Below are 14685 nucleotides of genomic sequence, written 5' to 3' on the forward strand. Positions count from 1 at the left end.
CCTATGGTAACTAAAAAATTACTGCTCCCCGTCGGGGAATAGAACCCCGGTCTCAAGCGTGACAGGCGGGGATACTGACCACTATACCAACGAGGATATGCGCATGCACGGCAGACACGACGGTGTTGTCAGTGAGATCACAACTCTCGCTTGACATGACTTTTTCAGTGGGACAGAAAAAAAACACCTGGCGCTAGAGCTTCCCCATTATATTAGTTTACTCTGGGGGAGATGGAGAGAACGAAGATTATTTTGCCGAATGATATATTAGTGCACGTTGAATTTCCACCCTGTGGTAACTAACAAATTACTGCTCCCCGTCCGGGAATTAAACCCCGGTCTCCCGCTTGACAGGCAGGGATACTGACCACTATACTAATGAGGATATGCGCATGACGGCAGACACGACGGTGTTGTCTGCGATATCAACACTCTAGCTTGACACGACTGTTTCAGTGGGAGAGAAAAAAAACAGATACCTGGCGCTAGAGCTTCCCTTTTATATTAGCTTACTCTGGAGGAGATGGAGAAAACGAAGATTATTTTGCCGATTGTATATTAGTGCAGGTTGAATTTCCACCCTATGGTAACTAAAAGATTACTGCTCCCCGTCGGGGAATCGAACCCCGGTCTCCCGCGTGACAGGCGGGGATACTGGCCACTATACTAACGAGGATATGCGCATGCACGGCAGACACGACGGTATTGTCTGCGAGATCACAACTCTAGCTTGACATGACTGTTTCAGTGGGAGAGCAAAAAAAACAAACACACCTGGCACTAGAGCTTCCACATTATATTAGCTTACTCTGGAGGAGACGGAGAAAACGAAGATTATTTTGCCGAATGGTATAGCAGTGCAGGTTCAATTTCCACCCTATGGTAACTAAGAAAGTACTGCTCCCCGTCGGGGAATTGAACCCCGGTCTCCCGCGTGACAGGCGGGGATACTGACCACTATACTAACGAGGATACGTGTATGCACGAAAGACACGACGGTGTTGTCTGCGATATCAACACTCTAGCTTGACACGACTGTTTCAGTGGGAGAGGAAAAAAAACAAAGACACCTGGTGCTAGAGCTTCCCCATTATATTAGCTTACTCTGGAAGAGTTGGAGAGAACGAAGATTATTTTGCCGAATGGTATAGCAGTGCAGGTTCAATTTCCACCCTATGGTAACTAAAAAATTACTGCTCCCCGTCGGGGAATCGAACCCCGGTCTCCCGCGTGACAGGCGGGGATACTGACCACTATACTAACGAGGATATGTGCATGCATGGCAGACACGACGGTGTTGTCAGCGAGATCACAAATCTAGCTTGACATGACTGTTTCAGTGGGAGAGGAAAAAAAACAAAAGACACCTGGCGCTAGAGCTTCCCCATTATATTAGCTTACTCTGGAGGAGATGGAGAGAACGAATATTATTTTCCGATTGGTATAGCAGTGCAGGTTCAATTTCCACCCTATGGTAACTAAGAAAGTACTGCTCCCCGTCGGGGAATTGAACCCCGGTCTCCCGCGTGACAGGCGGGGATACTGACCACTATACTAACGAGGATATGTGTATGCACAGAAGACACGACGGTGTTGTCAGCGAGATTACAACTCTAGCTTGACATGACTGTTTCAGTGGGAGAGGAAAAAAAAACACCTGGCGCTAGAGCTTCCCCATTATACTAGCTTACTCTGGGGGAGATGGAGTAAACGAAGATTAATTTGCCGAATGATATATTAGTGCAGGTTGAATTTCCACCCTATGGTAACTAAAAATTTGCTGCTCCCCGTCGGGGAATTAAACCCCGGTCTCCCGCGTGACAGGCAGGGATACTGACCACTATACTAACGAGGATATGTGCATGACGGCAGACACGACGGTGTTGTCTGCGAGATCAACACTCTAGCTTGACACGACTGTTTCAGTGGGAGAGAAAAAAAACAGATACCTGGCGCTACCCTTACAAAAATCCTATATATGGACTTATATAAAAATCCCCATATATGGCTACATCAGGAATTGGGCATATCTGGCCCATATACGGAATCCCCATATATGGGCCGTATATAAACTGATATGTTCAAATCCTGATATAGCCATATATGGGCCTTATATCCCCATATATGGGTGCTGCTGTATATGGCCATATATGGCTATATATAGAGGCATCCATATAAGGTCTTATATGGATGCTTTCATATATGGCCTTATATGGATACCTTTATGTAAAGCCATTCAAATGATTCATCTATATTAGTTCAGCCTGTGTCACCGGCAAAAAATATAGCTGCTCAAATCATTCTTCAGCCAGAAATATACCTGTTTGTTGAAAGGTCTGCATGCAGTCACTATGATCTCCAAAACAAAGGCAGAACATACCCCAGAACATTCTTGTTCAATTAAGTTATCCTCAATATATCTCAAGTTATTCTCAACAACAATTTGCTAAAATGTATCTTGGCATCATATTTAAAATTTGTGGTGGGCACATGTCACTGTTAGTCCACTTTTCCTGAAGAGATACATTCTTTGTGCTTAAATTTATTGCTTACTTATCGACACTTTTTTATTTATCTATTTATTTCATTACCCACAGCACCGATTGGCATTACATTGGAGGAGCATTTACGAAAAGTAGAATACAAAAAATACATAGTCAGCCAAACAAATAATCAAAGTCACCTGAATCACAATCTGCAAGAGAAATTCATATATAAATCAGAACATGTTCTAACATATAAATCGGAACAATTCTAACATGAAATAAAACAAATATTTGGGAGTGTAGAGGCAATGCTAGAAGGCCGCTGGTTCCATCTTGTAATTTTTTTTGGTAACAAATCATTTTGAAACACGTCAGTCTAGCATGCGATTATTCTTATCTTGAACCTATGGTCAACACGGTCTGAGACATAGTACGGTGCAAGTAAATATTCCGCTTTATCGATTCCGACTTGACAAAAATAAATAGCATAAAAGAACCCAATGTGAGTTTCGTAAAGTTATCTTTCACAGTGTGTTATGTTTAAAACTTTTCTAGTGTGTCAAAGGAGCGTTCATAGTCAGTCAAAACGAAATATGACTTGCATTGACCGTATGAACTGCGTGTGCATTGAATAACTTAAATGAGTTGATAATCAACTTTTAAGAAGTTCGGTCGAAAGTGATTGGTATGCAAGCTTGTTATGTACAAGTATTGTGACTAATGACCTATAGAACGACTGCTAAAACTGGTGTCTATAGGTCTCTGTGCGCGTGGGAACGGAGGCATTTAACAATATTTCTTGCCAACGGGACACTAAAAATGTACTTTGTAAACGTAATCCGCTTTCCATTTTAAATAATGCATCATTAACGTAACAGTTGTAAAGAGCTCATTCTGCAGAAATTCCGGTGTAGGCATCGGTGGCTCTCCATGAAAAATCGTCTTGTCAATGATCGAAAATTGAGAGAATGCAAATAAAACAAATATTATAAATTTTCGGGTTTGAGTGATGATCAAAATCATGCAGGCAATTTGCATGGCATGCAAGTGCTCTACAACACAGCTATGCATCTGCTTGAAAATAAAGCATGAATAACTTCCTCTTGTTGTAAATGCAAGGAAAATAACTGTCATGCTTAATAAATACATGTATCCTGCATGCAGGTTTCACAACACCTTTAATATCGCAGCTATATTGCATGATACAAGCGTGCATTGTCATCAAGCATCACAACACGTTATTACCAACGTGACTTCGCGGTCTAAAGACAGCCAACCATTACAAAAGGCACACTGGTTAGTGAACGTATTTCCTCACGACTGCGTAGTGGGTGCATAAAGTTCTAAAACATTTTACACACATTATATTGAGAAGCACGTTCTGCTGGGCGAGTTGGTACTTCATCTTAACTTAGTTGCGCGAAAAAATTTGAAGTGCGAAAGGAAGACACCTGGACACAGCGCACACTAACAACTGAAACTTTATTGAAGAAAACAGACATATGTATGCGGTTACGACGTACAACACGTGAGGTGGAAAAAAATGATTAGATGAGCAGACATCTGATCATTTTCTTTCACAGTGTGGACATCGTGTGGTGGACGGCACTGCGCTGTCGTGTGGGAAGTATTACTTAGAATTTATTTATATAATTGTAGATCACAAAGCTTCTTTAAAGGAATTAACAACCATTCTTTAACCAATCATCATATTGTAGAGAGTGTGGCTGCGCGCCCTTGTTTGGAATACGGTAGTTAAAGCTAAATTCAGTGGCACGGTATAGCGCGGGAAATCGGAGAGGCGTATTTCATAAACAAAGCTGGGGATTCATGTGTCACGTAACTCTCACTTATGTTGCTTGCTACTGAGGTAGCTTTCCTGGAAGCGCATCATTTATACAATCTGTCTGCTCATCTAATCCTTTTCTTTCACCGCACGTGTTCTCGTAACCGCATATATACGTATGTCTGTTTTCTCCAACAATGTTTCAGTTGTCAGTGGGTGCTGCGTCTAGGTGTCCTCCTTTTGTATTTCAATTTTTTGGCGCAACTCAGTAATTACATAATATTTCTTGTTCTTTAAACTATGTTACCCCTTTTTTACACAAAATGCAGCCATGTGCGAAACCTTCATTGAGACACTTTCAACCTTCTCAATTACACAGTACTATTCCACAATTAAATTTGTTCAAGTAGCATCATGCAATAAAGAGTACACACTAAGTGATTGAATTACGCACAAGAAACAGGATCGATACTGCTATCACGTTCAACTGTGAAAAACGGAGCTTAACGGTCCCCCAGTTTTTTCACACATTGCAAGCCCTAATGCATCATACCAGTTTATTTGTCAGCTTGCGTAAAACTATCTACAGTGCTCGCGGATTAAAACGTGACATAACATTATTTTGTGTAACTATGTATGCGGGTATGCGCAGTTCCTCAAGGTAACCACGCGATTTTGCGACATCAGTAACGATAATGTCGCCTGTGATATACGCATAGCAGTCAAATTTACACTTATATCACCCTGGTTGTAGATGGCGGAAACTAAATTACGGGCTATTCTTAAGTTTTTCCATTTGGATCCGTGACATAGCACCCTGCTTTGAAGAATCAAACTAGCAACAAAAATTTAACTGCGTGTTCTTATCAAAACACACGTAAATATAAAAACAAGTAGAACGTAGACGAAGAAAGATAAATTCAAACGCAAGACAAATTCAAACGTGGGCTCATAAATCTCATGACACCCTTGGAGTTTGAGATATGCAACTCTTTTTTATTTGTAATTGCGCAAGTTGTAATCCTTGGTTTTTCCTCAAGCGTTAAAATGAGAAAAATAAGACACAAGTATATTTACATCAATATATTTATAAAAAGTACAATGGCACAAAACCAACATTTTCCTGGCGTAGATTTTTTGATTAAATAGAGCACTGTCTGGATCAAGTGAAAAAAAAAGAAAGTGTTGTCGTATCGCTTAAACAAAACAGCCTAATGACGTAACCATGATTAGCATAAAGTTATTTACTCAGCAAGCATGCAATGTGGTATGTTTTCGAGTTATCATAATATTTATGAACAACGTGCGAAGATAATGAAAATGATGAACTTACCTTAACATTTAGCCGAGACTTGTCTTTCAAGGAGCCTGTTAATTCTGATAACCTATTCACACCTTAAAGCCACCACGTGCATTCGTACTGCTTTAGGAAGAAGTTTTGAAGCAACGCTTGCCCGCAAGCGTGGGTATCCATTTTCTTCTCGCACGAAAAGTTGACGATCGCCAATCCAGCAGCGCACAGACGCACACGCACACAAAAACACTTCCACGTCCGTCCACAATTTCACCACGTACAGCGAAGTAGATTCCTGAGAGCTGCGTGATTATCTTGTGTAAATTGGAGCAGTAGTTGAACACGAAATAAGAGCAAAAGGAATGAAAATTAACAAACTCGATCAGCACAGCACCCATGACTCCGGCGAGCAAAAAAAAAACAACAATGACGCGAACGGATACAGTGCACGCAGGCTTGACAATGAATATTGCAATGGATACTACATTACTCCTTGAGATCAATGATTTACGCACTTTTCACTAGAACTAAATTTTCCTGAGCTTATTGGCGAACGACGTTTCATTTTTTAACTATTATTGACGCAATGTTATTACCATACGACTGAATGTTTGTGCAAACTATTTTCTTCGTCGTTACTTGAAATGGGCCACGGCACTCTCTTTCCTGCTGTGTCGACTGTCGACAGACTGTTGTATGCCACGTACGGCAGGGCTACATGGTGCCTACGCGCCACGCTTCTTCGAACAACTTTCTCCGAAGTGTCCACTCATCCGACGGGCGTCCTTTTTTGTAATTTTTTTACTGTGCGCACCCCTTGCAACCAATGCAGTCAGGCGAGCTTTTTCGAACAATGGACTTTAACTTCCTCCCGCGGGACCAGAAAGCTGCACGTGCAAGACCTTTGAGACAGGCATTCCGTGGAGCTGAAATCGCTGCTTCGTATACGCTGGCTAAGAAGACGCGTTTCAGCGGAATTTTCATCTTATTTCGCAAGCATTTAAAATGATAATAATAATATTCAATCAACGAATAATCAATCAATCATTTTTTAACCTACCCAAGAACAACCATAGGGTCTTTCATGCTGGCGCGCGCGAAAAGAAAAGAAAAACAAACAATACATTACAGACTGTCCACATAAATGCAAAAAAGAGCAAAAACGAGCAGTCGAAAAGAAATCAACGCACAATGGAAACAACAAATAAAAGAGTAGATATTCATGGAATGGGACTGAAAAATAATGTAGAATATACATAACCGTGGCGAAGGCTTCCTGAAAGACGGAAAAGGGAAGAATCTGTGCATGTGCAAAGCTACGTTAGGACAGGGCAGCCCTCACTGACAAAAAAAAATGACTGTAGACTATGAAAAACATAACGAATTGAGAAAGTTGACGTTAGATAGACTCGGTATTCTGTAAAGGATAGAGTGTTGAAAGAAGCTGGCAGGTACATGCAACGGTCGATTCTCTCTCGATAACTTACGCGGAGTTTCAAAATTATTACAACCGAGAAGGGCAGAATATCTCACCCTGAACTAGCTTGTAAAGAAATAACAGCTCAGCGCGATTTTGCCGGCCGTTAACTGATGGCAAATATAATATTCTAGCAGTGTTGAAAGGATTCTAGTGAAATGATGAGGGTAAATACTTATGAAATTTTTCTGGACTCACTCAGTGGTGCTACTGCTGGATTTAGCAAGGCCATTCCAAATCAAATATGCATATGTACTCAAGTTGACCACGACATATCGCGGTGTACAATTTGTAGAAGGCTGTAAAAGAACCGGATTCTCGCGAGATGTTGAGCCAACAGGAAGAGAATGAAGGCCTCGCATGGCAGCACATTTAATGCAAGTAGAAAAAATTCAGCATCCTATCAAAAAGAACACCAAAATAACTGATCTCAAAAAACTTACATAACGACGCAGTATGACAGCATATGGATTTGCTGTGGGCGTTTTGCGAAATACAACAACAACAACAACAACAACAACAATAATAATAATAATAATAATAATAATAATAATAATAATAATAATACACTCATATCATTCTGACATGGCCGAAAATATCTAGCCACATTGAATGAAATGCCAGTGTCCGGGTGCCCATGAATCTCTATACGTGATTGTGCACTTGCGCAGTTTGGTGGGTATGTACCGGCATACATATCTTATAAGTAAGTGCACTACCGTGTTGGTGTTGAAAGGATATGTTCGCAAGCAGTTTGAATCGTTACGCGCCTGCACTACAAGGGGCTGTTTACATAATGTAGAGTTTGGCTTAGGTATCACGCCAGCCCGCAAAAGATGTGTCATACTAATTGTATTCACAAGGCAATGTTCAGGCTAATCCTGATGATGGCACGTGCGCTTTAGTGACCTCGACTAAGTAATGACACACCGACACAAAATAGAAGTTTTGTGAATTCGGCAGCCTACGTTAAATGTTGCTATAAAGCTTCAGCATTTCATTACATGGTCCATTAAATATGTATCACGTGTGAGTCAGTTGCACCTTTTTTAACGTACATGTCTATGACGTGAGATTTATTTGACGCTTGCAAACATTACACTAAATTATTTGTTCACTTGTGCAATCATAAAATTTTCGATAAATTTACTATGTGCACAGCCAGGAACATTATACGTAGCCAAAGGAAACGCAAGATGTATTTTTGCAATAAATTAGTACAACTTCCATCTTGAATGTTCTCATAATAGTGCCTACAAGTTGCATTCACGTAAGTTCTTTTTGTTTTTGAAAATACTCCCTTAAACATTGCACTGCGCATGCAATTATAGTAAATGGCTGCTGAAAGCAATCGCAGATGAGGGGTCAACAGGATTAACAGAAATCTTGTTATATGAAGGGAGCATATAGCCATCAAAACTTTCAAATAATCAGAAATTTTGTCCACCGATGTGGAAGCTAAAAGTGCATTGAAATTACTCTTTCTTGCTGCCACTTTAAACAATGCATTAATGTGAACAATATAAGTTGCATGCATTTTGTCTTTACATAATACTATATAGGATTGCTCTATAATAATAGCGAGGTTCGGAAGCTTCAATACGTTTTGTGACTTGACACGATTCCTTCCTCGTAAAACATGTCTGCTCTTGTATACATTATTTACGTCGTATTAATTGCAACTTATTGTTTCAAACCTAAATGCTATGAAAAATTTACGAGTTAAATTACACGAATGCATGCATATATGCATTCAACTGAGTTGCAACTATCACGTACACAAAGCTGACCTGAAATTTCGGTTTTTTTGCATGGCAGAAACAACATATATATTTAATACTCCTATTGTTATGAAAAACAAGCAGGTCAGCTTTGTGTACAAATTGTTATATATTACAATTCGCATAAAAGTGTGATCACGTTGCTAAATATATACGTGGTTCATCCCAAATAAGAGAGCTCTTCCACATATAAGGATCCACTTGATATGTTATATATGGTGTGGCCGTGCCTTATTTGGCCAGATTTGACTCCTTATATGGGCCAACCGCGTCATATATGGCCGTATATAACCCCATACATGAACCGACTCCGCCAGATATACATCCATATATGCTTATATGTGGCCACATATGCTGCCATATATGCCTATATATGGCCACATATGCTGCCATATATGCTTATATATGGCCAGATATAACTTATATATGGGCCATGTATGGCGTTTCCGTAAGGGTAGAGCTTCCCCTTTATATTAGCTTACTCTGGATGAGATGGAGAAAACGAAGATTATTTTGCCGATTGTATATTAGCGCAGGTTGAATTTCCACCCTATGGTAACTAAAAGATTACTGCTCCCCGTCGGGGAATCGAACCCCGGTCTCCCGCGTGACAGGCGGGGATACTGGCCACTATACTAACGAGGATATGCGCATGCACGGCAGACACGACGGTATTGTCTGCGAGATCACAACTCTAGCTTGACATGACTGTTTCAGTGGGAGAGGAAAAAAAACAAAGACACCTGGCGCTAGAGCTTCCACATTATATTAGCTTACTCTGGAGGAGACGGAGAAAACGAAGATTATTTTGCCGATTGGTATAGTAGTGCAGGTTCAATTTCCACCCTATGGTAACTAAAAAAGTACTGCTCCCCGTCGGGGAATCGAACCCCGGTCTCCCGTGTGACAGGCGGGGATACTGACCACTATACTAACGAGGATATGTGTATGCACGGAAGACACGACGGTGTTGTCAGCGAGATCACAACTCTAGCTTGACATGACTGTTTCAGTGGGAGAGGAAAAAAACAATGACACCTGGCGCTAGAGTTTCCCCATTATATTAGCTTACTCTGGAGGAGATGGAGAGAACGAAGATTATTTTGCCGATTGGTATAGCAGTGCAGGTTCAATTTCCACCCTATGGTAACTAAAAAATTACTGCTTCGCGTTGGGAAATCGAACCCCGGTCTCCCGCGTGACAGGCGGGGATACTGACCACTATACTAACGAGGATATGCGCATGCACGGCAGACACGACGGTGTTGTCAGCGAGATCACAACTCCTACTTGACATGACATTTCAGTGGGACAGAAAAAAAACACCTGGCGCTAGAGCTTCCCCATTATATTAGCTTACTCTGGGGGAGATGGAGAAAACGAAGATTATTTTGCCGAATGATATATTAGTGCAGGTTGAATTTCCACCCTATGGTAACTAAAAAATTACTGCTCCCCGTCGGGGAATTAAACCCCGGTCTTCCACGTGACAGGCAGGGATACTGACCACTATACTAACGAGGATATGCGCATGAAGGCAGACAAGACGGTTTTGTCTGCGAGATCAACACTCTAACTTGACACGACTGTTTCAGTGGGAGAGAAAAAAAACAGACACCTGGCACTAGAGCTTCTCCATTGTATTAGCTTACTCTGGAGGAGATGGAGTAAACGAAGATCATTTTGCCGAATGGTATAGCAGTGCAAGTTCAATTTCCACCCTATGGTAACAAAAAAATTACTGCTCCCCGTCGGGGAATCGAACCCCGGTCTCCCGCGTGTAAGGCGGGGATACTGACCACTATACTAACGAGGATATGCGCATGCACGGCAGACACGACGGTGTTGTCAGCGAGATCACAACTCTCGCTTGACATGACTTTTTCAGTGGGACAGAAAAAAAACACCTGGCGCTAAAGCTTCCCCTTTATATTAGCTTACTCTGGGGGAGATGGAGAAAACGAAGAATATTTTGCCGAATGGTATATTAGTGCAGGTTGAATTTCCACCCTGTGGTAACTATAAGATTACTGCTCCCCGTCGGGGAATCGAACCCCGGTCTCCCGCGTGACAGGCGGGGATACTGGCCACTATACTAACGAGGATATGCGCATGCACGGCAGACACGACGGTGTTGTCTGCGAGATCACAACTCTAGCTTGAAGTGACTGTTTCAGTGGGAGAGCAAAAAAAACAAAGACACCTGGCGCTAGAGCTTCCACATTATATTAGCCTACTCTGGAGGAGACGGAGAGAACGAAGATTATTTTGCCGATTGGTATAGCAGTGCAGGTTCAATTTCCACCCTATGGTAACTAAAAAATTACTGCTCCCCGTCGGGGAATTGAACCCCGGTCTCCCGCGTGACAGGCGGGGATACTGACCACTATACCAACGAGGATATGCGCATGCACGGCAGACACGACGGTGTTGTCAGCGAGATCACAACTCTCGCTTGACATGACTTTTTCAGTGGGACAGAAAAAAAAACACCTGGCGCTAGAGCTTCCCATTATATTAGCTTACTCTGGGGGAGATGGAGAGAACGAAGATTATTTTGCCGAATGATATATTAGTGCACGTTGAATTTCCACCCTGTGGTAACTAAAAAATTACTGCTACCCGTCCGGGAATTAAACCCCGGTCTCCCGCTTGACAGGCAGGGATACTGACCACTATACTAATGAGGATATGCGCATGACGGCAGACACGACGGTGTTGTCTGCGATATCAACACTCTAGCTTGACACGACTGTTTCAGTGGGAGAGAAAAAAAACAAACACACCTGGCGCTAGAGCTTCCACATTATATTAGCTTACTCTGGAGGAGACGGAGAAAACGAAGATTATTTTGCCGAATGGTATAGCAGTGCAGGTTCAATTTCCACCCTATGGTAACTAAGAAAGTACTGCTCCCCGTAGGAGAATTGAACCCCGGTCTCCCGCGTGACAGGCGGGGATACTGACCACTATACTAACGAGGATATGCGCATGCACGGCAGACACGACGGTATTGTCTGCGAGATCACAACTCTAGCTTGACATGACTGTTTCAGTGGGACAGAAAAAAAAACACCTGGCGCTAGAGCTTCCCCTTTATATTAGCTTACTCTGGGGGAGATGGAGAAAACGAAAATATTTTTGCCGAATGATATATTAGTGCGCGTTGAATTTCCACCCTGTGGTAACTAAAAAATTACTGCTCCCCGTCGGGGAATTAAACCCCGGTCTCCCGCGTGACAGGCAGGGAAACTGACCACTATACTAACAAGGATATGCGCATGACGGCAGACACGACGGTGTTGTCTGCGAGATCAACACTCTAGCTTGACACGACTGTTTCAGTGGGAGAGAAAAAGAACAGATACCTGGCGCTAGAGCTTCCCCTTTATATTAGCTTACTCTGGAGGAGATAGAGAAAACGAAGATTATTTTGCCGAATGGTATATTAGTGCAGGTTGAATATTCACCCTATGGTAACTAAAAATTTACTGCTCCCCGTCGGGGAATTAAACCCCGGTCTCCCGCGTGACAGGCAGGGATACTGACCACTATACTAACGAGGATATGCGCATGACGGCAGACACGACGGTGTTGTCTGCGAGATCAACACTCTAGCTTGACACGACTGTTTCAGTGGGAGAGAAAAAAAACAGATACCTGGCGCTACCTTACAAAAATCCTATATATGGACTTATATAAAAATCCCCATATATGGCTACATCAGGAATTGGGCATATCTGGCCCATATAAGGAATCCCCATATATGGGCCGTATATAAACTGATATGTTCAAATCCTGATATAGCCATATATGGGCCTTATATCCCCATATATGGGTGCTGCTGTATATGGCCATATATGGCTATATATAGAGGCATCCATATAAGGTCTTATATGGATGCTTTCATATATGGCCTTATATGGATACCTTTATGTAAAGCCATTCAAATGATTCATCTATATTAGTTCAGCCTGTGTCACCGGCAAAAAATATAGCTGCTCAAATCATTCTTCAGCCAGAAATATACCTGTTTGTTGAAAGGTCTGCATGCAGTCACTATCATCTCCAAAACAAAGGCAGAACATACCCCAGAACATTCTTGTTCAATTAAGTTATCCTCAATATATCTCAAGTTATTCTCAACAACAATTTGCTAAAATGTATCTTGGCATCATATTTAAAATTTGTGGTGGGCACATGTCACTGTTAGTCCACTTTTCCTGAAGAGATACATTCTTTGTGCTTAAATTTATTGCTTACTTATCGACACTTTTTTATTTATCTATTTATTTCATTACCCACAGCACCGATTGGCATTACATTGGGGGAGCATTTACGAAAAGTAGAATACAAAAAATACATAGTCAGCCAAACAAATAATCAAAGTCACCTGAATCACAATCTGCAAGAGAAATTCATATATAAATCAGAACATGTTCTAACATATAAATCGGAACAATTCTAACATGAAATAAAACAAATATTTGGTAGTGTAGAGGCAATGCTAGAAGGCAGCTGGTTCCATCTTGTAATTTTTTTTGGTAACAAATCATTTTGAAACACGTCAGTCTAGCATGCGAATATTCTTATCTTGAACCTATGGTCAACACGGTCTGAGACATAGTACGGTGCAAGTAAATATTCCGCTTTATCGATTCCGACATGACAAAAATAAATAGCATAAAAGAACCCAATTTGAGTTTCGTAAAGTTATCTTTCACAGTGTGTTATGTTTAAAACTTTTCTCGTGTGTCAAAGGAGCGTTCATAGTCAGTCAAAACGAAATATGACTTGCATTAACCGTATGAACTGCGTGTGCATTGAATAACTTAAATGAGTTGATAATCAACTTTTAAGAAGTTCGGTCGAAAGTGATTGGTATGCAAGCTTGTTATGTACAAGTATTGTGACTAATGACCTATAGAACGACTGCTAAAACTGGTGTCTATAGGTCTCTGTGCGCGTGGGAACGGAGGCATTTAACAATATTTCTTGCCAACGGGACACTAAAAATGTACTTTGTAAACGTAATCCGCTTTCCATTTTAAATAATGCATCATTAACGTAACAGTTGTAAAGAGCTCATTCTGCAGAAATTCCGGTGTAGGCATCGGTGGCTCTCCATGAAAAATCGTCTTGTCAATGATCGAAAATTGAGAGAATGCAAATAAAACAAATATTATAAATTTTCGGGTTTGAGTGATGATCAAAATCATGCAGGCAATTTGCATGGCATGCAAGTGCTCTACAACACAGCTATGCATCTGCTTGAAAATAAAGCATGAATAACTTCCTCTTGTTGTAAATGCAAGGAAAATAACTGTCATGCTTAATAAATACATGTATCCTGCATGCAGGTTTCACAACACCTTTAATATCGCAGCTATATTGCATGATACAAGCGTGCATTGTCATCAAGCATCACAACACGTTATTACCAACGTGACTTCGCGGTCTAAAGACAGCCAACCATTACAAAAGGCACACTGGTTAGTGAACGTATTTCCTCACGACTGCGTAGTGGGTGCATAAAGTTCTAAAACATTTTACACACATTATATTGAGAAGCACGTTCTGCTGGGCGAGTTGGTACTTCATCTTAACTTAGTTGCGCGAAAAAATTTGAAGTGCGAAAGGAAGACACCTGGACACAGCGCACACTAACAACTGAAACTTTATTGAAGAAAACAGACATATGTATGCGGTTACGACGTACAACACGTGAGGTGGAAAAAAATGATTAGATGAGCAGACATCTGATCATTTTCTTTCACAGTGTGGACATCGTGTGGTGGACGGCACTGCGCTGTCGTGTGGGAAGTATTACTTAGAATTTATTTATATAATTGTAGATCACA

At 41.3% G+C, this 14685-nt stretch overlaps 11 non-coding genes across 11 annotated transcripts; all 11 read right to left on the reverse strand.

The window, feature by feature from the left end:
* Positions 1–604: 604 nt before the first annotated feature.
* TRNAD-GUC (transfer RNA aspartic acid (anticodon GUC)) lies at positions 605–676 on the reverse strand. Its single transcript has one exon. It is a non-coding gene; the product is annotated as a tRNA-Asp (tRNA).
* Positions 677–900: 224 nt separating this feature from the next.
* TRNAD-GUC (transfer RNA aspartic acid (anticodon GUC)) lies at positions 901–972 on the reverse strand. The gene has a single exon. It is a non-coding gene; the product is annotated as a tRNA-Asp (tRNA).
* Positions 973–1196: 224 nt separating this feature from the next.
* Positions 1197–1268, reverse strand: TRNAD-GUC (transfer RNA aspartic acid (anticodon GUC)). The gene has a single exon. It is a non-coding gene; the product is annotated as a tRNA-Asp (tRNA).
* A 224-nt stretch (positions 1269–1492) lies between these two features.
* Positions 1493–1564, reverse strand: TRNAD-GUC (transfer RNA aspartic acid (anticodon GUC)). Its single transcript has one exon. It is a non-coding gene; the product is annotated as a tRNA-Asp (tRNA).
* A 219-nt stretch (positions 1565–1783) lies between these two features.
* TRNAD-GUC (transfer RNA aspartic acid (anticodon GUC)) lies at positions 1784–1855 on the reverse strand. Its single transcript has one exon. It is a non-coding gene; the product is annotated as a tRNA-Asp (tRNA).
* Positions 1856–9397: 7542 nt separating this feature from the next.
* On the reverse strand, positions 9398–9469 carry TRNAD-GUC (transfer RNA aspartic acid (anticodon GUC)). The gene has a single exon. It is a non-coding gene; the product is annotated as a tRNA-Asp (tRNA).
* Positions 9470–9693: 224 nt separating this feature from the next.
* On the reverse strand, positions 9694–9765 carry TRNAD-GUC (transfer RNA aspartic acid (anticodon GUC)). Its single transcript has one exon. It is a non-coding gene; the product is annotated as a tRNA-Asp (tRNA).
* Positions 9766–10568: 803 nt separating this feature from the next.
* Positions 10569–10640, reverse strand: TRNAV-UAC (transfer RNA valine (anticodon UAC)). The gene has a single exon. It is a non-coding gene; the product is annotated as a tRNA-Val (tRNA).
* Positions 10641–10857: 217 nt separating this feature from the next.
* On the reverse strand, positions 10858–10929 carry TRNAD-GUC (transfer RNA aspartic acid (anticodon GUC)). The gene has a single exon. It is a non-coding gene; the product is annotated as a tRNA-Asp (tRNA).
* A 224-nt stretch (positions 10930–11153) lies between these two features.
* On the reverse strand, positions 11154–11225 carry TRNAD-GUC (transfer RNA aspartic acid (anticodon GUC)). The gene has a single exon. It is a non-coding gene; the product is annotated as a tRNA-Asp (tRNA).
* A 1093-nt stretch (positions 11226–12318) lies between these two features.
* On the reverse strand, positions 12319–12390 carry TRNAD-GUC (transfer RNA aspartic acid (anticodon GUC)). The gene has a single exon. It is a non-coding gene; the product is annotated as a tRNA-Asp (tRNA).
* Between the last annotated feature and the right edge of the window lie 2295 nt (positions 12391–14685).

The sequence above is a fragment of the Rhipicephalus microplus genome, chromosome 9 (genome assembly GCF_043290135.1).
Source record: "Rhipicephalus microplus isolate Deutch F79 chromosome 9, USDA_Rmic, whole genome shotgun sequence".
NCBI lineage: Eukaryota > Metazoa > Arthropoda > Arachnida > Ixodida > Ixodidae > Rhipicephalus > Rhipicephalus microplus.